Source organism: Hippopotamus amphibius, chromosome 1 (genome assembly GCF_030028045.1).
Source record: "Hippopotamus amphibius kiboko isolate mHipAmp2 chromosome 1, mHipAmp2.hap2, whole genome shotgun sequence".
In the NCBI taxonomy this organism is placed as follows: Eukaryota; Metazoa; Chordata; class Mammalia; order Artiodactyla; family Hippopotamidae; genus Hippopotamus; species Hippopotamus amphibius.
The window spans coordinates 21,085,881-21,108,183 of record NC_080186.1 but is presented as its reverse complement, the minus strand read 5'-3'; the positions used below and the strand labels follow the sequence as shown (position 1 = coordinate 21,108,183).

Here is a 22,303-nt window from a genome sequence, read left to right as displayed (position 1 = left end):
CTGCTGTTCAGCCATGTGGGAGAGGGACAGGTGGAGGAGCTCAGGATGTTCTGATCTGAAGAGACTCTGAAACGTTCTTTTTGGGAGAAGGAAACAGAAAAGTTGTTTCCTTCCAGAGGATGATCTCCCTGCTGGGCCTGAGCACTCTGGTCTGCTGGGTGATCGATGGAGCTCACCAGAGCCTGCACAGCCCAGAAGTCCCTGGAAGTGGGGTCGGGGGGCTTTGAAAGCTGCCTTTGCTTTTTTAGCCCCTAGCTAGCTGTAGAAGGCATGAGGGCCTGGAACTCTGCTGGTTTGGGGTTGGAGAGTTTATGACTCTTGGCAGGAAGCCTTGCAGCTTTCCCAAGGACGTGCAGGAGCTGAGTGGCGATACCAGGCTGGTATGAGGCAGGCTCTGGGACTGGTGCACTGGTGCTTCTGTTTTGACAGATCCCGGAGCTGGCTTCCTGATACAGGGCTTTGGTGCTGTGACAGTAACAGGCCTGTCCATGGAGCTGGGCCACCAACACCTATCCCCTGATGGCAGCCAGCTTCCTGGAAAAAATCAAAGCCTGGGCGAGGGGAGCCATGTGTCCTGATTGTGACAAATACATGACCTTGAACAAGCTGGGGCCTTTTTCTGCAGGTCTTGCCCACCGGTGAAACTGGCATGACTCTCTAAATTCGACCATATCAACTGAATCATGAAACCCTTTGTCTTAATTTGTTGTGAGAAGCTGAAGTGACTGATGTGTCATTTGCCTGTGTGAGACCAGGAAGAGGCCTCACAAGCACTATTTATAAATTGCTCTCCTCTTTCCAAACCCCTCACCTGACATTGTGTTAGGGCATTGGACGCTAGTGCACACATTGTGGGTCTCAGTGCCTCCTGGTAGGTTGACAGCGTGACCACAAAGATCCTGCTCTAGATAGTCAGAAGTTTGTCTCTTCAGGCCTGATTACCTCTAATCCCGGTGGGGTCAGGCTTGGCCTGCTTTGTCCCTGCCAACACTGTGCCTGGGACCCTGGGCAGCTGGCGGAGGCAGTGCCGTGACAGGGTACCAGTCTAGAAGTTAGGAAACTTGGCTTCTTCTCCCACCTCCCTCTGTGACCTTGGGCCAGTCATGCCTCTTCACATGTCAGTTGATCTTTGTTGCCTCTTCCAGGTCTGACATTTCTGCCATTCCACTGACGTGGGTAACCCTGGCAAGTCACTCAGCCTTAGGCCACAGTTTTCCCATCATAAAGTGAGGAGGCTGGGTATGATCTCTGAGGGCCTTTGCAGTTCCCAGAGACTGGGTTTCAGGCTTGATAGGGAATTTTCTGCTTCTGAAAACAGAGGTGCCCTAGCATCTGGCCATCCTGGGGAAGAGAGTAGAGAGAAAAGTGGCCAAAAGATCTTAAAAGTCCCTGTTAAGGTGGCAAAAAGCAAAAGCCCATTTTTCCTTTTACCTTGTTGTGTTTTCTTTTTTTTGTTTTCTGTTTCTTGGGGGTTTTTTGGCTGCAGCTGGCAGGATCTCAGTTTCCCAACCAGGGATGGAACCCGGGCTGCATCACTTGAAAGCCCGGAATCCTCACCACTAGGCAACCAGGGAGCTCCCCCTTTGCGGTGTTGAATTGAGGTTGGCACTATTCTGCCACTTACCCTCTCTGAGCCTCAGTTTCCTCGGGTATAAAAAGGAGGAAATAATAGTATCTAGCTATAATGCTGCTGACCTGATGATGACATGAATTAATGCACGTAAAGCTGACTTTACCTACAGGAAGCACTCAGTGAGTTGCAGCTACCCCTGTTGGTATTTTAACCACCTAAGGGAAATGCATCCCTACCTCAGCCTCCTACAGTCTTCCTCTGAGGCTGGAGGATTACAAATCTCTCAACCTAGGCTGCTACTGGGAGTTCTTCCTTAAGATTTCAGGAAGGACTGAAAGTCCTACTGGCTTTGTTCATCCTTTCACTTAAGCTGCCTCCAGAGCAGGTCCTGTGGGGAGGGGACTTGGCACCAACTGACTTGGGGGAGGGGGGGTGTGCTGAGGCCATGCTCTCTCTGTACTAGACACCCAGGAGCCTAGGAGTTCATTTTGGGGTCTTGCCTATTCTTTCAGCGCCCCAGCGTGGGTAGGAGCTGTGTTGGAGGCCTCATTCTGTCATCTGTGGCAGCTGCTTCCTTTGCACAGTACTCCTCCTTTAAGAATAGAAGGTATTGTTTGCAGTTCTCACTTCTGTCCTAATCGTTGAGCAGCCTCAGGTAGACACTCTTGGAAATGGGTGTAGGACAGATGGGGTTAGAGCTGAAGTTCTAGAGTAGCTGCTTCTGGGTTCTTTTCTAAGTGACTCAGTGGGTGACATTAGGCAAGTCATTTCCCTTCCCTGGGCCTTTTTTCTCTCTCTCTGACAGTCAGGGATGCTTGCCCTTTCCTTGGTGAGGAGGGGCCAGTGATGTGAGTGGGGGTTAGACCGTTGGGAGAACTGAGAATGACTCCAAGCCCTACGTAGGCCCATTCCCCTCCCCCCACCCACCCCCACCTCACATTGTGGTTTGGACCCTGCATCAATTCCGCTTTGTCCTTGTTTACCTGGCTCCCAGTCTGGTGCTTGTTTCAAGGGAGAGCCTCACTGTAGGCCAATTCGCCACTGGCACCCCCTGCATTTGTTTACCCATATCCCTGACCCGGAACTCCTGACAGCCCATGAAGCAGGTATTCATCTTGTCTCCTGACCAGAGACAAGAAAGCCAGCCTTTGTCCCTTCACATTTTATAGCTTTTTTTGGTTTTGGTCTTTGCAAAGTGTGTTCTGCCATTTCCTCCTTAGAACAAGTCTGTGAGGAGGGGAGATGGGGATCATTACTGCCCACTTCACCTGTGTGGATATCAGACCCAGCAACTGGTTTCCTGCGTAAAACTAGAACTCGCCTCTCTCACTTCTCAGAAGGAGGGAGGAACAACTTAGAGGTCACCTTGAAACTATCTCTAGAAGCCCAAATGGAACCTTTCAAAAAGAAGAAGGACTGGAGAACTCGAGGTTTGGGAGGGGGCGGGGGGTGAAGGGGAAGCTGAGACGAAGCGAGAGAGTAGCACAGACATATATATACTACCAACTGTAGAATAGATAGTCAGTGGGAAGTTGCTGTATAACAAAGGGAGTCCAACTCGAGGATGGAAGATGCCTTAGAGGACTGGGGCGGGGAGGGTGGGGGGACTCGAGGCGGGGGGAGTCAAGGAAGGGAGGAAATACGGGGATATGTGTATAAAAACAGATGATTGAACTTGGTGTACCCCCCAAAAATAATAAATAAATAAATAAAATTAAAAAAAAAAAAAAGAAGAAGGTGACCTTTTTCTCTTTAGGAAAACAGCTGAGTGACTGCAGGACAGTGAGAGGAGAGGTCATCTGGGGACTGGGAGGAAGCTTCAGGTAGGACATGTGTGTCCTGAGGCGCCAGGGCACTTAGAGGGCCTCTGTTGGTCATATTGCCTGGACTTCATTTAGTTGAACACCCATGAGGCATACCTTTCCTCTCCTTCCCACCCCATCCAGCCCCTCCAGCTCTGGTGGGAAGGACAGGTGTGGTCACAAAGCCTGGGCTCTGCCCCTGCCCTTCGGTCCCCGTGCAACCAGGCACGTGTTTCTCTGAACCTGACTTGCCTCGTCAGGAAGGTAAGGATGCCATCTCCACCTTCTAGGGTCCACGTGGAGGCCGAACGTGGGAATGCCAGCACAGAGCCCAGCGCACTGTGGCAGCTTGCAGGGCCTGTTCAGATTCCTCCACTCTGGGCGGTCTTCCCAGGCCGCTCCAGCCCACAGCCTTGCTTTCATTTCTCCCCCAAAGCCGTATCCCTTATTGTTTACCCACAACTTTGGCATTAGGCCTAGCCTGCCCTGTGACATCTCTTCTGTTGGGGCGGGGCGGGGGGGGGGTGTATTTTTAGTAAGAATTACCATTTATTGAGTATCTGCAGAGTAGTGTCAGGCACTTTATAAAAGTAATCTCATTTAATTCCTACTGAAATCATATGAGATAAAGGCTATCTCTGTCTCACAGATGAGGAAACGGCTCAAAGGGGTTATCTGCTGTGATGTTGAATTGCCATTTATTTTCCGTTTGAGTCTTGGCACAGCCTTCTCTCGGGGTACAGCTGCATCTCCTGCCTCTCACATTCTCCTCAGCAGATGCACGGGGCCCTGCATGGAGTAGGTACCCAGCTCACCGCACCTGCATTCGGGGATTTTAGGACTCCCTCTAGGGGCTGGCACCTGGTGATGGTGGGAGCCCTCTCCCTGCCTTGAGAAAGCTGTAGGGATTCTGTGCCGGCTTTGGGCCCATCCTCTGTCCCTGCGAGTCCACATGTGTGCACTTGAATCCCAAAGCTAGGCTGGACCTATCCCTTGTCCTTTGCTAGTGACCCTGCCTGCCGTCTCTTTGCTCTTTCAGTGGTCTATCTTAGCTTACTTCTTCCCTGCTTGGGCAGGGGAATGCCAGTTAAAGGGTAGTTTCCTTTTGCCAGCAGGGGATGGCTAACCTTGGGATTACCACCTCCTGCTTCTGGGCTGGAAGGGTACTGGGCTACTTTTGGTTACCCTTGGGGCCCAGCAGGATCCCCTGAGAGGCAGCCTCTGTGCTCGGAGCAGATGGCACAGCTCTCTTTAGCCCTATAAGGCGGGTGGAGTTTAGTAGTAATTCTCATTAGTACTGTAACTTGTTTCCAAAGCACTTGCATATACAGTATTTAATTCTGATCTTCTCAATGGTCCTGTGGTTTGGAATAGCAGGTGGTATTGATGTAACCATTTTACATCTGAGGAAACTGAGCCTGAGGTTGTGACCTCCCTGAGGTTACTTAGCAAGTAAGCGATAAAGGACACAATCCCTGGACTTCTAACCCAAGTCCATATCCTCTTTCCTGGCTGGTCGGGTCACTGTGAAGATCAAGGGGAACCGGAGGTCCCAAGGGCTTTAACTAGAGTAAATGACCAGGCACATCCGTGTTGGTAACCTGAGTGGTTAACAGGAGGGACACTGTTTCCTCTTGGAGGAGGGAAGTGCTAAAGGAGCATGGTGGTTTGGAGTGGTCTGGAGTTGCAGCAAGCTTTTGAAATGGAGGGCTTTTCCTTTCCCTTGATGTGTTGTAGGCCCTCTGGGAGGAGAAAGGAGAGGCAGAGAAGTGAATTACAATAGGAAACATGCTAGATGGGGCAGGAGAGGGAAGGTCAAGAAACCTGAGATATGGTGCTAGCTTTTTGCTGCCTAGCTGTGTGACCTTAGGCAAGGCACTACTTCTCTGAGCCCTTATTTCCTAGTTTGTAATATTTATGTTAAACATTTGTGCATTGTGTTAGCCGTCACTTATTAAGCTCGCGTTTCAGAGGCTGTGTCAGGTGCTTGCACAGCTAGAAAACATTGGGGTTGAAGCCTAGATCTGTCTGACTTTGGAGCTCTTGTTCTCTGCATCATCGTGCCCTGATTCCTTTTCCATTTGAAAGTTTTATTTTTCCTATGATTATTTAGAATAGGGAAGGATTAAAGGCATTTCAAGTCTTGGCTGCTCTCTGTGGATCATTTACTTGGTTGTGGGAGGTGGGGAACTGTGACTCCCCCTCCAAGTCTTATCGTGAAGCACATAGCCCTCCTCCGAGGTGGTGGCATTCAGAAACACAGGAGGGACAGGGAACTGGAGCTCAGCAGCCCCGGGCTCCCTTGGAAATGCCAGTCTGTACACAGCTGGCGGGCTTGCCTGCTCCCTCCGTCCCTCCTCCTTCACCCTCCCCCACCTGCCCCCCTTTCCTTCTGTGGCGGGGAGAGAAGGCTCACTCAGCAAACCCAGGACCTGGGTTACTCCTGAGTCATCCATCGCCTGTGTGGGCCTCCTTCTGCAGCACGTACTCCCCCTGCAAATGTCTGAGTCAGACATGTCTCCCCAAGGTTGTCTGCACACACCTCGCTGGGCCAAACTATCTTTTTAGATGCCGACAAACATCAACTGATACTTTAAGGCAGCCCGTGATTATACATGGATATTTTTAATCTTACAGGCTAATCTAATTTTAACTGAACTAAGTTTTGAGTTGGGCCAGGAGCAGTGGGCTCTCCCCCTTCCCTGGGATCGTGCTGACTTCATTTCCTTCCCCCTAAAGCTCTTTCAACATATGGGGCCAGTTTTGGGGTCTGTTAGCTCACACATGACCCCTGAGTTCTGACACTGACTTGCTGAGAACCTGGAGTTTCCCCAAATTACCCAGGCAAGCTCTTTCCTGAAAACAGATGTCCTTAAGCAGCTCTGAGTGAGATTCAGGATAAGTCCTATTCCTTCCCAAGTTCCCTTCCCCGTCCCTTGGGGGACACTTACCCCTAAGCCCAGAATGGCCCTTCCACAGTGCTGGGCCTATTTGAGGCCAGGCCACTGAAAGCGGAGAGGTGACATCACAGCTCTGTCAGGCAGAATCTATAAGCTCGCCAAAATAATAAGTAGCTAACACTTACGTAGCACTTGCTGTGTGCCAGGCAGACTCACAGAGGCTCTGGCTTTGGGCTGGCCAGCCAGGACTGAGAGCAGCTAATTAATTCGTCTTTTCAAGCTGGGGTTGTAGAGGCAGGTCAGCTGAAACCACCCAGCAGGCTCTGAGCTTGTGGCGCATCAGGGAACCAAGAGGAGTGAGACCCAGGCCCGGCTCACCAGGAGCTTCCAGTCTGCTTGTAGCAAATGGTCCATCTGTGCTGAGGTCTGGGCGGACTTCTGGCAGAGGCAAAGTTCAGAGGGAACAAGCAGGTGGTTAGGGAAGGCTTCTCAGAGGAGGTGGAATTTGAGCCAGTCTTGAAGATGGAGAGGAATTAGACAAGCAGGCAGGACAGAGAGCTATTCTTAGTACATGAGCCCTGCAGGAATGTCAGCCCCTTGAGGGCAGCAGCTTTGTTTGCTTTCTTCTCTGCGCCTGGTACAGAGGAAGGGCTCCTAAATACCTGGGGGACAAATGAGTGCATGACTGACATCTGTGTGGAGATAGTGTCCACATGAAGCCTTTGAGGAAAACGAGAAACCAGCTTGACACAGAGTGATGCTCTAGGCGTCAGCTGCCTTCCTCCCCCTCTGCTTTCCTCAGCTCGGCTCTAATGGAGGGTCTGCAAGGGCGTCCTCCCTGGGGTGGATGGGGTCTCTTTGGGAAAGTCTGGGTCTATTTGGTTTGCCCTCAATTTGTGTAAGTAAAAGCAAGATACCAGAGCTTCCTCAGGGACCTGCCAAGAGCCCTAATTGAATTAAGCTTTTCCCGGGAAGATTCCTCAAGTCATCAACCGCACTGTGACTGTGAATTAATGAGACCAGTGCCATAAACCATGCAAAAAGGCAGTCTTGCTAATTTATAATTGTACCTGGACAGGTTGACTCATGGCTTCTCTTTGTTTTTATGTGTGTGTTGGGAGTGGGCTGGGGCCAAAATCTCCTTTCTGTGGCAGATTTATTTTTTTAAAAATTTATTTATTTATTTATTTATTTATTTATTTATTTATTGGCTGCGTTGAATCTTCGTTGCTGCTCTCGGGCTTTCTTTAGTTGCGTCAAGTGGGGGTTACTGTTTGTTGCGGTGTGCAGGCTTCTCAGTGCAGTGGCTTCTCATGTTGAGGAGCAGGGGTTCTAAGTGTGTGGGCTTCAGTAGTTGCAGCACGTTGGCTCAGTAGTTGTGGTGCACAGGCTTAGTTGCGCTGCGGCATGTGGGATCTTCCCAGCCCAGGGGTAGAACCTGTGTCCCCTGTATTGGCTGATTCTTAACCACTGTGCCACCAAGGAAGCCCCCAGATTTATTTTTATAATATGAATAAATTAAACATGTTCATGGCAAAACAAAACAAACAAAAATAAAACCTAATGGTAGAGAAGGGTATTAAGGTAAAAAGTAAAAAGTTTTCCTCCTTACTTCTCTGACCACCTCCACTGTCATACTCCCCAGAGGTTACCACTGTTAACTTTCTCATTCATCTTTTCAGAAATTCTCTGTGCATATATGAGTGTGGGAGTGTGTGGGCAGATTTAGTTTTTAATCTCTCTCTAGCTCTTTTTTTTTTTTTTTTTTTTTTTTGTGGCCACGAGGCTTGCAGGATCTTAGTTCCCTGACCAGGGAATGAACCCAAGCCCTCATCAGTGAAAGTGCGAAGTCCTAACCACTGGACTGCCAAGGAATTCCGGGATTTAGTTTTTTTGTTTGTTTGTTTGTTTTATAAATTTGTTTATTTATTTATTGGCTGCATTGAGTCTTCGTTGCTGCACACGGGCTTTCTCTAGTTGCTGCGAGTGGGGGCTACTCTTCATTGTGGTGCACAGGCTCCTCATTGTAGTGGCTTCTCTTGTTGTGGAGCACGGGCCCTAGGCGCGTGGGCTTCAATAGTTGCAGCACAGAGGCTCAGTAGTTGTGGCTCATGGGCTCTAGAGCACAGGCTCAATAGTTGTGGCGCACGGGTTTAGTTGCTCCATGGCATGTGGAATCTTACCAGGGCGGGGCTCGAACCCGTGTCCCCTGCATTGGCAGGTGGATTCTTTACCACTGCGCCACCTAGGAAGTCCCCCAGATTTAGTTTTTATAAAGCCACTTGTGTAAGGAAAAAGCTCTAGGCTGGGAATCAAGGACCTGGGTCCTAGTCCTAGCTTTGCCTCTTTCTTTCTTTTTTTTTTTAAAGCTCTTTATTGGAATATAATTGCTTTACACTGTTGTGCCAGTTTTTGAGGTACATCAAAGTGAATCAGCTGTATTTGTACATATATCCCCATATCCCCTTCCTCCCACAACTCCCTCCCACCCTCCCTATCCTGGCCCTCTAAGTCATCACCCACCATCGAGTTTATCTCCCTGTGTTATGCAGGAACTTCCCACTAGCTATCTATTTTACATTTGGTAGTGTATATATGTCTGCCTCTTTCTTGAATATTGTCATTTTGCCTCCTGGGCCTTAGTTTCCCTGTCTGTCGATTTCAGTTGTTGAAAGGCTCTCTGGGACTTTCCATCAGGAAGGGCATTTGTCCCAGGGGAGCTTCTGCTCTGGTGAGGCCTGAGCAGACTGAGGCCCTTGGAGGGAGATCTCCACAGCCCCACCCTTTGGGGGAATGGGCCACTGCTGTCATGAGCACTGGCTTCAAAGTACAGAATTCTCAAGTTTATGATCACGGGCATCTCGAGCTTTAGCTCAGGGTTATGAGGTTAAATGAATGGGTCTGCAGAGAGCCAGCTCTCTTGGTAGGGAAGTAAGACAACACACAGGGGAGAAAGCACAGGTGGAAAGCATTGTGTGGCTCTGGCTGGAATGAAGAAGCGCTCAGAGGGAAAGGGGAGAGAGGAGGGAAGGCTCCCTGAAGGAGGTGATTTTGAGCAGCAGGCAGCTGGAGAAGAGGAACATCACTCGGGGTGGAGCTTGCTGTTAGAAGGGATCTTGGCTTAGGTGGGAGAAGGTACCGGGTGACCTGCTGCTCTTCTAGGATCTAGGTTTCTAAGATTCTTTCTGAGTCCTTGATGGAGTTCAGGGGACCCATGGACCCCCCAAAATAGTCTGCAGGCATTTGTGTGTTTTTATCAGAGGAAGAAAGCCCACAGTAGCCACAGATTCTCAGCGGGATACGTGCCCCCCACCCCTACCCTCCCACCACTCCTGCCAGAGATTAAACGCTTTGGCCCTTTGTCCTGTGGGACTCTAAAGAAGGGTAAAGGACTCTCCTTGGATGAAGGGGTTCTTAACTCTGGGATGAGTGGGGTTTGCCTGGGGGACTGCAGAACTCCTTCTAGGCAAGGGGAGTGAACCCTGTCAGAATGAGCAAGCTGTGTCCTGGGAGAAGAGAAGGGAAAATGACTCTGTAGAAAAAAACTTTTCTGGATTAGGGATCAAAGCAGACGAAGCAGGCTCCCCCTGCCCAGAGTAGGCAGGGAAGGTACTGGGTTCATTCTGCCCCTGGGTCTGGGTTTCCAAGGTGAGCTCAGCTTATACCCTGGGAGGTAACTCAGGCCTCCTGCCCTTTTCCCTAAAGTGGCCAGGGCCCAGAGAGTCCTCTGCGACTCTGTTAGGGGAAGCAGCTACCTTGGAGGCAGCAGAAACAAGCAAGGCATAGCCTCTGAAGGAGACACGCTTTGAGGGCACAATATTAGGCAGCCCCGATTGGCCTCTGCTCTTTCTTACATTGACGACCCCCGTCTCCTGCTCTGACCCTACTTCCGGGAGTGAACTAGAGAATGTTATTCTGCCTGTAGAATATTAGAGATGGAAAGAACCTTATCGTAGCTTGTGGCCCCAGGGCCCAAAGGAGAGATGGAGATGTTTTGACCGAATCCTTTCATCTCCCCATTAAGGCCCAGAGGGGATGTGCCCAGAGCCACACATGGATTAATGGCAGAGCAGGGAGGGCTTTCCCTGCTCTGTTTACTAACTCTAGGCAATAGGAGCTGGGCCAAGAGGAGGGGCTATGGTCTTTGGCCTGGTTGTTGGTATCTAAGCATTAGTACTTCTCTAGTGGGCCCTAAAAGTCTAAGGAAGGGCAGCTTCCCGCTGGACTATCCATCCTGGCAGAGAAGCCATTTGGCTTTGGCCATACAGGTCCTTGCAGGAGAATTAAGTGCAAAGCTTGGGACCCAGAAGCTTCTCCCCTCACCCATCAAATTCCTCAGGCCTTTGTACTCCTTCTCAAGCCAGTATGGAGCCTAGGTGCTCTGCTTTTTATAGCATCTTTGCCATCAAACCAGGGAATGAGATCTTATCTCCTGGGGCCAGTGCACACAGGAATCTGGATGCTATACCAGGTAGGCAGGATGCCAGCGTGGAGGCAGGGCCAGCTCACCTCACTGAGCCCAGCCCAAGACTCAGATTACAGCTTAGTGGGGGAGGGGAATAGGCACCCTACCCACACCCTTCTGGGCCTGCCTGGCTGGTGGAACAAACGAAGATGCACAAGAACTGCTTCTCTCCAGGAGCTCAAGGACTGGTCTGAGAAATTCAGTATAGATGCAGAAGAGTCAGGCAGTAGAAAGTGGGTGTGAGGGGACTTCCTCGGTGGCACAGTGGTTAAGAATCTGCCTGCCAATGCAGGAGACACAGGTTCGATCCCTGGTCCAGGGAGATCCCACATGCTGCAGAACAGCTAAGCCCAGGCGCTACAACTACTGAGCCTGCGCTCTAGAGCCTGTGAGTCACAGGGAAGTCCCCATCATTCTCCTTTATACAGATGAGAAACTGAGGCCCAGAGAGGTTAGGTAACTTACCTAGGGTCACATAGCCTGACTGTAGCACAGCTGAAGCCAGACCCAGGGTTTCCCATTCCAAGCCCTGTACTGTTTCTCCTACATAACAGTCCTTTCACCACCCAGCTGGAGTAGCAAGACTTATCACTTGAAACATTTAATGAGCAAAGCACGATTTTGTATGATAATTTGATATGTAGCTATAAAAGCACTGTATTTTGCAGAACAGATGATGGTTTTTAAAATAGGCCCAGCTAGGACTTCCATGGTGCCAAAGTGGTTCGAATCCGCCTGCCAATGCAGGGGACACAGGTTCGAGCCCTGGTTCAGGAAGATCCCACATACCGCAGAGCAACTAAGCCCATGTGCCACAGCTACTGAGCCTGCACTCTAGAGCCTGTGAGTCACAACTGCTAAGCCCATGTGCCGCAACTACTGAAGCCCACATGCCTAGAACCCATGCTCCACAAGAGAAGCTACCACACTGAGAAGCCTGCACACCCGCAATGAAGAGTATCCCCCACTCACCACAACTAGAGAAAGCCCGCACGCAGCAACGAAGACCCAATGCAGCCAAAAATAAATAAATAAAATAATAAAATAAATCTTTAAAAAAAATAAATAAAATAAAATAGGCCCAGCTACGATGAGGTACCAGGTGATCAGTGCCAGCGTTAAGGGCAGAAGATTCTGCTGCTTCGTAACTGCGTCACCCTGTCTTAGTCTCCCCAGTCAAATGGGGTAATGTCTGTAAAGCCCCGAGCACATTGTAAGCGCTCAGAAATGGGAGTCACCACTGTCCTGTAGCGTTAAAGGAAGAGGAGGGAATTCCTTGGCAGTCCAGTGGTTAGGACTCCACACTCCCACTGCTGAGGGTGCGGGTTCAGTACCTGGTTGGGGGAGCTAAGATCCCACAAGCGATGCAGCACAGCCAAAAAAAAGAAAAAAATTTAAGAACTTAAAAAATAATGATAAATAAATAAAGGAACAGAAGATGAGAGTAAATTCTAGCAGTGGAGGATGATTTTAGGTAAGGGGGCCAGAGGACACTGGGGTAAGGCTGAATGTCTACCATGAGCTGCAATGTCTTGAAATTGGTCTTCAGTTGGAAGAGGGGGAGATACACACTCAGTAAACACTGATTCGTGCCTGATAAATGCTGTGCTGAAGATGGAAAGATGAATAAATATAATCGCAGCCTCCTGGGAGAGGCCACCATGTAAACAGGCACTTGCCGTGTGCTGTGAAGTACATCAGCAGGGGCCCACAGAACTGTGGGTGCCCGGGGGACGGTGGGGGGCGGAGCGGAGCAGGAAGGCTTCCCAGAGCTTGAAGGTGAAGCGGGAGTTTGCTCATCTTACGTGGAGGGAGGAGCTGGGGGAGGACGGGATGTGGATCGTGCAGAGCATGGATGATGCAGAGGCCCGTGGGGCATCCTGCATCCCCTTGCACCTGCCCCCAAATGTGCTTAACCTTCCTGCCTGGCTGCACAGAGAAGCTGAGCCTCCCTGTGGAACAGTGAGCACCAGGGATGGGTGTCCTCACATACAGGCCATAAGGAGGAAGCTACCATTGAGACCTGCCGAGTGCCTGGCCCTGTACTGCGGGTTCCAAATAGCACATCATTGTCTGAGTGTCACAACAACCCCGAAGGGTGCGAGTCATGGTATCTGCCTTTTCCCAGCTTACAGCTACCTCCGGAAAGTGGAAGAGGGAATAATTAAGTGCTTGCTGATTGCTGTGCCACTGCCGCAAAGCCCAGAAAGACTTCAGCGAGGGGAGAAATGTGGCTGGAATGAGCAGGGAGCAGGGGCCTTGTGCATGTACCTTCACCAGACCCTCACAAGGGGAGGGGAGGTGGCAGGTCAGACGAAGGTTGCAGCACCTGCTGCAGCTGTGACTGGGCAGCTGAGAAGAGGCTCAGCCAGCTAGGGGCAAAGTCTGGGCTGGGGGTCACTGAGAAATAAGATTGGGTAGGTGGGCTGTGCTGGATTCCTGAGCATTTAGAACTCCAGCCAGAGGGATATAGGCTCTGCCAGGCTTCTCAGGCTGGTGGACGGATGGCTCCACGAATTGAATGTTTGCCCCTTCCCTCTATTTCCACTTCTGCTCTCCCTGTCTAAGCCACGAGCATCTCTAACCCGGATGAATCCAGTGGGCTTCTGGCCCCATTCCCCTCTGCCTATAATCAGCTCTCCACAGAACAGCCAGTGGGGTCGTTTAGAAATGTAATCGGCAACGTGGTACTCCCTTGCTAAAACCTTTCAATTGCTTCCTGATGAACTTGGGATAAAATCCAGGAGAGGTGTGGCCTATACCTCTCCTTCACTCCCTGCTGCTCTTGCCCTACTCCATTCACACCAACCTTCTTGGGTTCTTCATATACATCAGGTCTTGCCAGACCTCTTCCTCTGTAGGGCCCGGGCGCTTGCTTTCCCCAGCCTGGAAAACTGCCTGGGGACGGCTACAGGCCGGCTGCCTCATTCAGCCTCTGGGTCAGATGCCATCTCTCCAGAGAGGCCTCCCTGGCCCCCTCGTCTAATGTGTGGTACACCCCTCACCACCCCCCACCCCAGCCTATGTCAGACCCTCTTCTGGGTACTGAGGACACAGCTGGGAGCAAGATAAAGAGCCTCCTGACGTCAGGGGGCTCACAGGCACCGTGGATAGAACGTCAGGCAGCGATAAATGTCCTGAAGAAAATAAATATGAGAAAGATGTGCTGCTTTGGATGGTCAGCGAAGGCCTCTCTAAGGAGCTGGCTTTTGAGCTGAGCACATGACAAGAAGGAGCCTGCCTTTCAAAGATCAGGGCCCCTGAGGAGAGTGTGTTTGAGGAACCTGGGGGTGGAGTAAGAGGGAGGCGTGGTGTGAGGACAGAGAGGAAGGCGGGAGCCAGAGCCTGCTTGGCCCCTGGGCCTTGGGGGGATTCTAAGTGTGTGCAGTGCCACTGAGCTGGGGAGGGATGTGCAGAGCAGCCTAGGGGGCAGAGATGGCTCCCGGATTCATGCTCTGGCTTTGGGCTGGCCACAGCAAGCCAAGCAAAGCAGGACCCTGGCCCAGGGCTACTCAGCCAAGGCTATGCGAGGAGTAAGAGCAAAGCTTCCAAACCTCTGGCCAGGCCAGGAGTGGGATGGAGAGTAGTGCCCAGGGAGGAGTAGACAGGGAGCGGGAGCAGAGCAGGATTGGGGGAGAGCGTGTGGGGAGGGGAGGGGCTGAGCGAGGTGCCAGGACTCCTGCCCCTCCCCTGCCCAGCCCCAGCACCCCTAGGCAGGATGTCGCCAGATCTGTCATGTGAGAGGCATGGCACTGCCCTGACATGCCTGTTACTGGCTGAATCTTATGGTCGTGCGTGGCCTGGGGAGTTATCAGGCCCGGAAAGGGCAGGCCTGGAATTAGAAAATTAGACTTTATTGTTGGGAGGGATCCTAGAGACGGAATTAGGAGTCCAGGAGGTGTCATGGGAAAAGATAAGAGGGTCGGAGATTAAAAGGCCTGCACTGGAATCCTGGACTGCAGCTGTGTGGTGGCTGCTGGGCAGAGCTGTGGAGGTCCGGTGACAGTGCTGTGGAGAGCACCTAGCACCAAGGGCTCGTCACTGTCTGCCCAGCCCTCTCGTCTCACAGAGGAGGAAGCAGAAGGCCGGAGAGGAAATGACTTGCCCACAGGCCACAGTGGGCGGTGGTGGAGCTGGGTTATTTCAGGTTTTCGACTCCTGGTCCAGAGCGCTTCTGTGATGGAGTGAGTGGCCCTACTCTCCTACGCTGTTGCCTCTGGCACAGTCCTCTGCTCCTCCTGCAGGGGTGGGGCGGCTGCCCTGGCGTCCCGCTTTCTCCGCAGCTTGCCTCTGAGCACCTACTATGCAACGGCAGGGCTGTGTGGGAGGTGGCTGATGTTTTGTGTGGGAGATAGACACATAAACAGCTTAAATGCAAGGCAGGCTGAAGTGACACAGGGAGGCGGCACAATGCAGCGTGGGCCCTGGTGGCAGACGGTCTCCGTTCTGGCGCCGTCACTTAGAATGTGGTGGTGATAAGGCCCAGACCGAAATTGGGCCAGATCAGGGAGGCCTCTGATTCACTGCAGAGCAGCGAGGACTGTAGTGTAGTGGTGGGAACTGCGGAGGTTTAGGAAGGAGGCGTGACCGTGACTGACTGGCCTGTGTTTAGGACGAAGTCTTTCCTGGCAGGGGGAGAATGAACTCGATGAAGTTTTCCCCAGTGTTCTTGGCTCTGGGAATCTTCCGCCTCCTCCCTCCATGGATAATTATTCTTCCTAAGAAACTGATCAGATGGGAAGCTGCAGGAAATGGTTTGGGACAAGGATTGTGTAGGAGTTGGGGGGAGAGTGGGGAGGATGTAGCAGGAGAGGGGGATCCACTGCCAAGCTGCAGGAGGCGGCTCCCTTTGGAGGGGGAGGGGGAGCCTGGGCAGGCTGGAAATTTAAAGCAGAATGTGGTGGCTCTGGGGAAGCCGAGTTCCTCAAAGCTCCTCTGCTTCTGGTCCCTGCTGGGGAAGAAGGGTAAGATTGACCAGCAGGGTCTGGCTTTTCCAAGTCAACAGGAGCTGGGGTCTGAATGGGAGAATGTGAGGCAGCAAAGCCTAACGGCTGGAGCACTGGGCTGGGTATCAGAGCCAAACCCAGACCCAGCTCTGCTGCTTAGCTATCCTTCCACGTCTGAAATTCCATCACTGTGGGCCAGGACCTGTTATGGCAAGTGGGTGTGTACCAGGCACCCTCTCCTGACACAGAGCTCTCCTCCCATCCCAGCTCCCATTGGGCCCAAGACTTTCGTTGTGGTCCTGGCCTCTGCTCCTTTTTGGCCTCTCCTGTTAAGCCGCGGCCCTCAGTGTGCTGAGCCTTCTGGGGAGCCAGGCTCCATCCACTTGGTGTGAGCAGGTGACTGAACCACAGTGATAACAGTGAGGAGGAAGCCAGTCTTGAACCCAGGGGCAAGGCTGCCTGTGCAGTGACACAGGGGCCCATTGGGAGATTCAGGGCATCCTTCGGGGCAGTCAGGGGTCAGTACAGCCTGGAGGCTTAAGGTCTTCAGAATCTAACAAACCTGGCTTTGAATCCCAGCCCTACCACCTGCCAGCTGTATAACCTTAGGCTGAGTACCTGATCTGTCAGCATCATTTTTTTCTGGAAATAATTCCCACCTGCATGTAAAACTTTTTTCCCTGTGTTTAATTGAGGAATAACATACATACATACACGCAGTAGAGTCCACTGATCTTAGAGTGTACCTATGGCTCACTGACTGTTTACAAATGTTCACGTCCAGATGGAGATAGAGGACATCTGTATACCCCCCTGAGTCCCCTCCGCCCTTCCCAGTCTGTACCCCACACTCCTCTGAGGGAACCACCCTTTTTACTTCCGTCATTGTCACTTGGTTGTACCTGTTATTCAACTCCATATACCTGCAGTCAGACATAGGTACACAAAAAAGTTTTTGTGTCTGGCTTCTTTTGCTCAGCATTTCCAGGAGGTTCCCCTTTATCTTTGCATATCATGTCCCAGAGGTTTGGTCTTTCTGTAGCTGTGTGGCATTGCCTTGTGTGGAAGCCACAGTTGGTTCGTTCTCCTGTTGATGGGCATTTAGATTGGTTCCCTTTTTTGACAACTATGAATAAGGCTGCTATGAATATTCTTTTCCTCAATAGGTTTTTTTTTTAAATAAATTTATTTATTTATTTTATTGGCTGTGTTGGGTCTTTTTTTTGCTGTGCGCGGGCTTTCTTTAGTTGCGGTGAGTGGGGGCTACTCTTCGTTGTGGTGCGTGGGCTCCTCATTGCCGTGGCTTCTCTTGTTGAGGAGCATGGGCTCTAGGCGTGTGGGCTTCAGTAGTTGCAGCACATAAGCTCAATAGTCGTGGCTCACGGGCTCTAAAGCACAGGCTCAATACTTGTGGTGCATGGGTTTAGTTGCTCCGTGGCATGTGGGATCTTCCTGGAGCAGGGCTCGAACCCATGTCCCCTGCATTGGCAGGCGGATTCTTAACCTCCGCGCCACCTAGGAAGCCCCTCAATAGGGTTTTTGTGAATATTAAGTGAGATAATCAATTACCAGCAGTATGTTTAATACTGAGTTTTGACTTGGAGCCAGTGCTCAGAAAATTCCCCCCAGGTTTTTGTTGTTGTCCTCTGTAAAAAGGAAAAAAAATTTAAAAACCAACAAACACTACATAAGTACTTAAAGAAAAAAATGCAAGTCATATCCCTTTCACCCGACCCGCTCCGCAGAGTTGATCACTTCTCACAGTGCGGTGTGTCTGCCTGGACTTTTCCCTATAGTTGTGTGAAGTTCTTTTTAATAAAAATAGTTTCACAATAATAATCATGCTGTCCATAATCTTTTGCAACTTACCTTTGTCATTAAGTCTGATCTTTTAAAAGAGTCCCCTTATTTGTGTCAGCGGAGCAGCTTGGAGAGAAACAGGCTGGGTGAGCTCCTGAACCAGTCTCTTAGGCCTTTCACCCTGGCCTGGCCAGACTGTGCTCAGCTTTCCTTTATGCGGAGCCCAGGGTGCAAGTTCTAGCTCTGTTGCGCCCTGTCTGGATGTGTTTTGGGGCTTCAGTGCCCTGAGCTTTGGTTTTTTCATCCTTAACCTAGGAGAACCCATACTTGCCTCGGAAGTATGCCATGAGGTTTATTTATTATTATTTAAAATTAATTAATTGGCTGTGTTGGTTCTTCGTTGCTGCACATGGGCTTTCTCTAGTTGTGGCGAGCAGAGGCTACTCTTCATGTGGTGCGCAGGCTTCTCAGTGTGTTGGCTTCTCTTGTTGTGGAGCATGGGCTGGGCGCATGGGCTTCAGTAGTTGTGGCATGCAGCCTCAATAGTTGTGGCTTGAAGGCTTTAGAGCGCAGGCTCAGTAGTTGTGGTGCATGGGCTTAGTTGCTCCGTGGCATGTGGGATCTTCATGGACCAAGGAAAAAACCCGTATCCCCTGCATTGGCAGGCAGATTCTTAACCACTGCGCCACCAGGGAGTCCTACCATGAGGTTTAAATGAGACAAAGTATGGGAAAATACAAAGCAAATGGAAAATGATGCATGTGTGCTGGTTATTATGTAAAATCAGGGGCTGTCAGAGCTAGAGGAGGCCTCTGAGAAGCTAACTCAGCCTGTCCTCTTACACGTGAGGAAACAGTGGCCTGGGGAAGGTCACAGAGCCAGCAAGTGATGGAGCCAGACCTGAACCAAGGGGAGTTGGAGCTACAGCTTCACAGAGCACCCCGCTCCCCACCCCCTAGTCCCCCCCCTCCCCCGCACTGTTCCCACTCTCTCTGGACCAGAGCTTGGCTCTAACCTTCTAACCAGTCCACTTCCTATCTGTGGGGACTCCCTGCTAGGGAGGAAGGGTACTCTCCCCCTGGTTGCTGGCTAAGGCCACTGGGGACAAGAACTTCCAGGCAGTGATCTGTCCCCACCCTCCCCTGGTCCAAGAGAGCAAAGAAGCAGGAAGGTGGGGCAGAGGAGCAGGGACTTGGAAGGGAAGGAGATGCAACCCTGGTCTAGGACCCCCAACCTGGGGCTGTGTGGATCCCTCAGCCCCATGGAGCGCACTTCCTCTCCTTAAGAAGCCTCCTTAGCACCCCTGCCCTTGTCCTCTTAGGCCGACGAAGGCCTGGATCTGAGTAGTCACTCGGACAGCTTCCAGCTCAGTGTTCAGGTCTCCTGAGCCTTCGCCCTCACAGCTTCTGCGGGAGGGTAGAGGAGGGTTTCCCAGGCCTGTGAGATTACAGCCTAGGCCAAGGTCAAGAACCCAGAAACAAAACCCTGACCAGCATGGGCTGGGCCTTTGCCTCACTACCCTGCTCCTTCCCGGGAAGAATTTGGCGTGATAAGATGTGCATGGTACCAGCCCAGGTGGGCCCCACTTTCCTCGGTGTTTAGCCACTGCATGTGGTGCCAGGCACACAGCGGCGGAAATGGCTCCCGTGCTCTGGCTTGGAGCCGCAGCTCGTTGTGAAAGTACCTGGGGTCAGTGATATCAGGGAGCCAGAAAGGCCTCACCTGGGAGTGCTCTGTTGGTCCAGGGTGGGGCTTGGGGAGGGGCTCTGAGCCCTGGTATCTGCTTTCAGGGTGAGGTTGTGGAGTGACACGTGTGCTAGTGGCAGTGAATGGTGATGTCATAGGACTCCTGCACAAAGAATAGGAGGCCCCACCACCTGGTGCTCCATCGAGCCTTGTCTCACAGGCCCTCTGCCTTCATCAACTCAGTGGGTCTCTCCTGACCCTGTGAGGTGGGTGGAAGTGTCCCCATTTATAAATGAGGACCCTGTGGTCTGGAGAGGTTAACTAGCTTACCCAGGGTCACATGCACCAGAAAGTGGAGGAATTGGGTGACCTTGAATCCTAGGATGCCAGAGTGAAAGAGCCATTTGAGGTTCCCTGGTTCTCTCCCCTCACAATGGGGAGAAAACCTGAGGCCCATAGTTAGGGCAGTGTGGGGACTGGCATTCAGGGACAGTGTTCTTTCCTTTCCACTGACAATAACTATAATTCCTCCATACTGAGGCCCCCAGCCTGCTCCTTTGAACATTCTGAGACAGTTCTAGTTAGGTCCATCCTTCAGAGAATTGAGAAAATAGTATCCAGATCATTTTCTCTGTGGCTCAGATGAGGAACCTGGCTGAGAAACACCCTGGAGGATGAGCACCTGTCAGCTCTGGAGTCAGCCTTCTGGGCTGGAGTCCTGTTTGGTCCTGACACTTACGGGCTACGAGGCCTTAGGCAGGTAACCTGGCCTCTCTGAGCCTCAGGGTCCGCATCTGTGATGTGGGTGTGGTAGGGCCTCCGTCACTGGGTGGCCGTGAGGACTAAGGAGCCCTCAGTGACGCTGTCGTCGTTAACATCCCTGTCTCAAGGCGAAGCTGGGCCATCGGGCTGATTAGAAGTGGGGATCCAGCCGGAGTTCCAGGCCCTCCACGTCCTGCCCTGCAGGGGCTGCTTCCCCAGCTTCTGCTGCCACAGGCATCCCTACTTCTGTGCCAAGTGAAGGATCATATGATGGGCCCTGCCCAGGGAGAAGCAAGTGCTCATGGAGACCTTCTTTACTCCTCGCTGGGCACAGGGCACTGCCTTCTCTGGGGTGGGCTGGCAGCAGGCAAGTAGGCAGGTGGGCAGCCTCTCAGCCTCCCTGGGACCTTTCCCCTCCATGCCTGGCTCATCACTGATTGGCTCCCGGCCTCCAGCTAGGCTCTCCACATCTGAGCCGGACTCCGGAACCTGTGCCCTGAAAACGAGAGTGATAGCAGGAAGCTGTTACAGGTTTCCTGTTGAGCAGCCTGGCTTGAGGGCAGAGCTTGTCTTCTGCGATCAGGCAGTCCTGGGATCAAATACCAGTTGTGTTGCTTGCTGGCTGTGTGCCGTCTGGGCAAGTTCTTTAGGCTCTGAGCCTCAGTTTCTCCTCAAACAAACGGAGACAGTACCCATCTCATGGCATTGCTAAGGCAACATGAGAAAGCACAGGGTGTGGTGTGATTCTCCTTTCCTGTGCTGGTGGGCAGCTGGAGGGCTGCATTGTGCCCCCCCGAGGCCATGCGCACAGGCCGGACCCAGGCCCGGGAGGTACCTCTGCAAGAGTTCCGTTCCTTTTTACTAGCCTAGGGGACAGCTCCTGGTTCTCCTGCAAGCAGAGCACACACAGAACCAGGGCACATGGGTTACTGCTGGGAGTCCTAGAGGGAATCAGAGGTGTAAAGTGGGTGGGTGGCTTACCTCCAAGGTCACACAGCAAGGGAGTGACAGAGCTGGAAGTGAACTGACGCTTCTGCTCCCGCCTAGCAGGACGGAAAGCCGGGGCTCACACATGGAGGCAGCCTGGTTGAGCCGTGGCTCTGGAGTCAAAAAGACCAGCTGTAGGGCCTGGGTTAAGTCCCTTCCCCTCTCTGCCTCTGTTGCCTCAGCTGCAGAATGAGGATGGCAGTATCTAACTTTCAGGAGAATCATGCAGTGTGTTTTAATGTGTACAGAGCAGCACAGTGAAGTGCTGGAAAAAAGGTTTGTTTGTTTGTTTTTTAAAAAAAGGTGAGAGTAGTGTGAGAGGTGGTACCGTGTTCCAAGTGAGGACTGGCTTTGGAACAGTGAGTCCTGGGTATGTATCCTGGCCCTGCCACCACTTTGCAGTGTGACCTTGGCCAAGTCCCTGCCTATCTCTGGGCTTCATTCTTTGCATCTGTGAAATGGAGGGGTCAGATTGAAATGGTCTAGGGAGGCCCTGCCTCTTCTAACCTCCTGTGGCATTTTGCTGCCTGTCTTCTCCCCCAGGAGAGGCCCGACTTCCCTTTGCTGTTTCTGGAGCTCCAGGCCTTCCTGGCACCGGGACCAAGGCCTGCAGCCGGCCGTGTCCTCATCTCTGCAGTGTCCTCTAAAGGGCAGCCTCCTCTGAGCATGCTCAGCTCTCCCATCCACTTCACATATCTCCTGGCTCCTGGAGGCCTGAGGTGTCCTCCCCATGGACAGGGAGAGGAGGCAGGGAGAGGCCCACCCACGCGCCCTCTGTGTCCCCCTCCTTCATGATGCTCAGCCAACTGGGCTGTTTTCAGAAGTGGTGTGTGGAGACTTTCAGGGCAGACCCGAGATGGTTGCCTCCCTCGGGCACCTGCTTAGGGGGAAACTCTGGCCTCCCCACCCCAGCAGCTTGCCTCAGGGCCTCTGCTGCCAAGGTTTCATGGACCCGGCATCTGCGTGGCCCAGCCACATCCACAGCTCTCGAGATCTGTATTCAGGTACCCTGGGGGGGGAGGTTTTACAGTGGACGAGAAGCAGGTTCAGTGGGGCTCCAGAGGGCTCCTGCCTCTCTTCAGCCTCCCCTCCGCCTCCCCTCAGCACCTCTAGAAACTCCTGCCAGCCAGGCTCAGCCTGGAACCAGTGATGACAGGGACGGGCACCAAGCTCTGCTTCGGAGGGGCTGCCTCAGAATGTGGCCTGGTCGCCTGACAGCTGCTTCCCCGGCAGCCGTGCTCTGGTGCCAGCGGGCCCTCTCTGGCCTGGGACTGGGGGGACAGCGATGGGACCGTGCCCTTTGCTGAGCACTTTCTTTGGCAGCCCTTTGCCCCAGATACATCCTCTCATCGAACCCTCACAACAGGCCTTTGACATAGAAA

At 52.2% G+C, this 22,303-nt stretch overlaps 1 protein-coding gene across 1 annotated transcript in view; it reads left to right on the top strand.

Annotated features, from left to right (window-relative positions):
• SLC9A1 (solute carrier family 9 member A1) overlaps positions 1 to 22,303 on the top strand; it is a 49,854-nt gene that overhangs the window by 1,913 nt on the left and 25,638 nt on the right. The window lies entirely within an intron of this gene.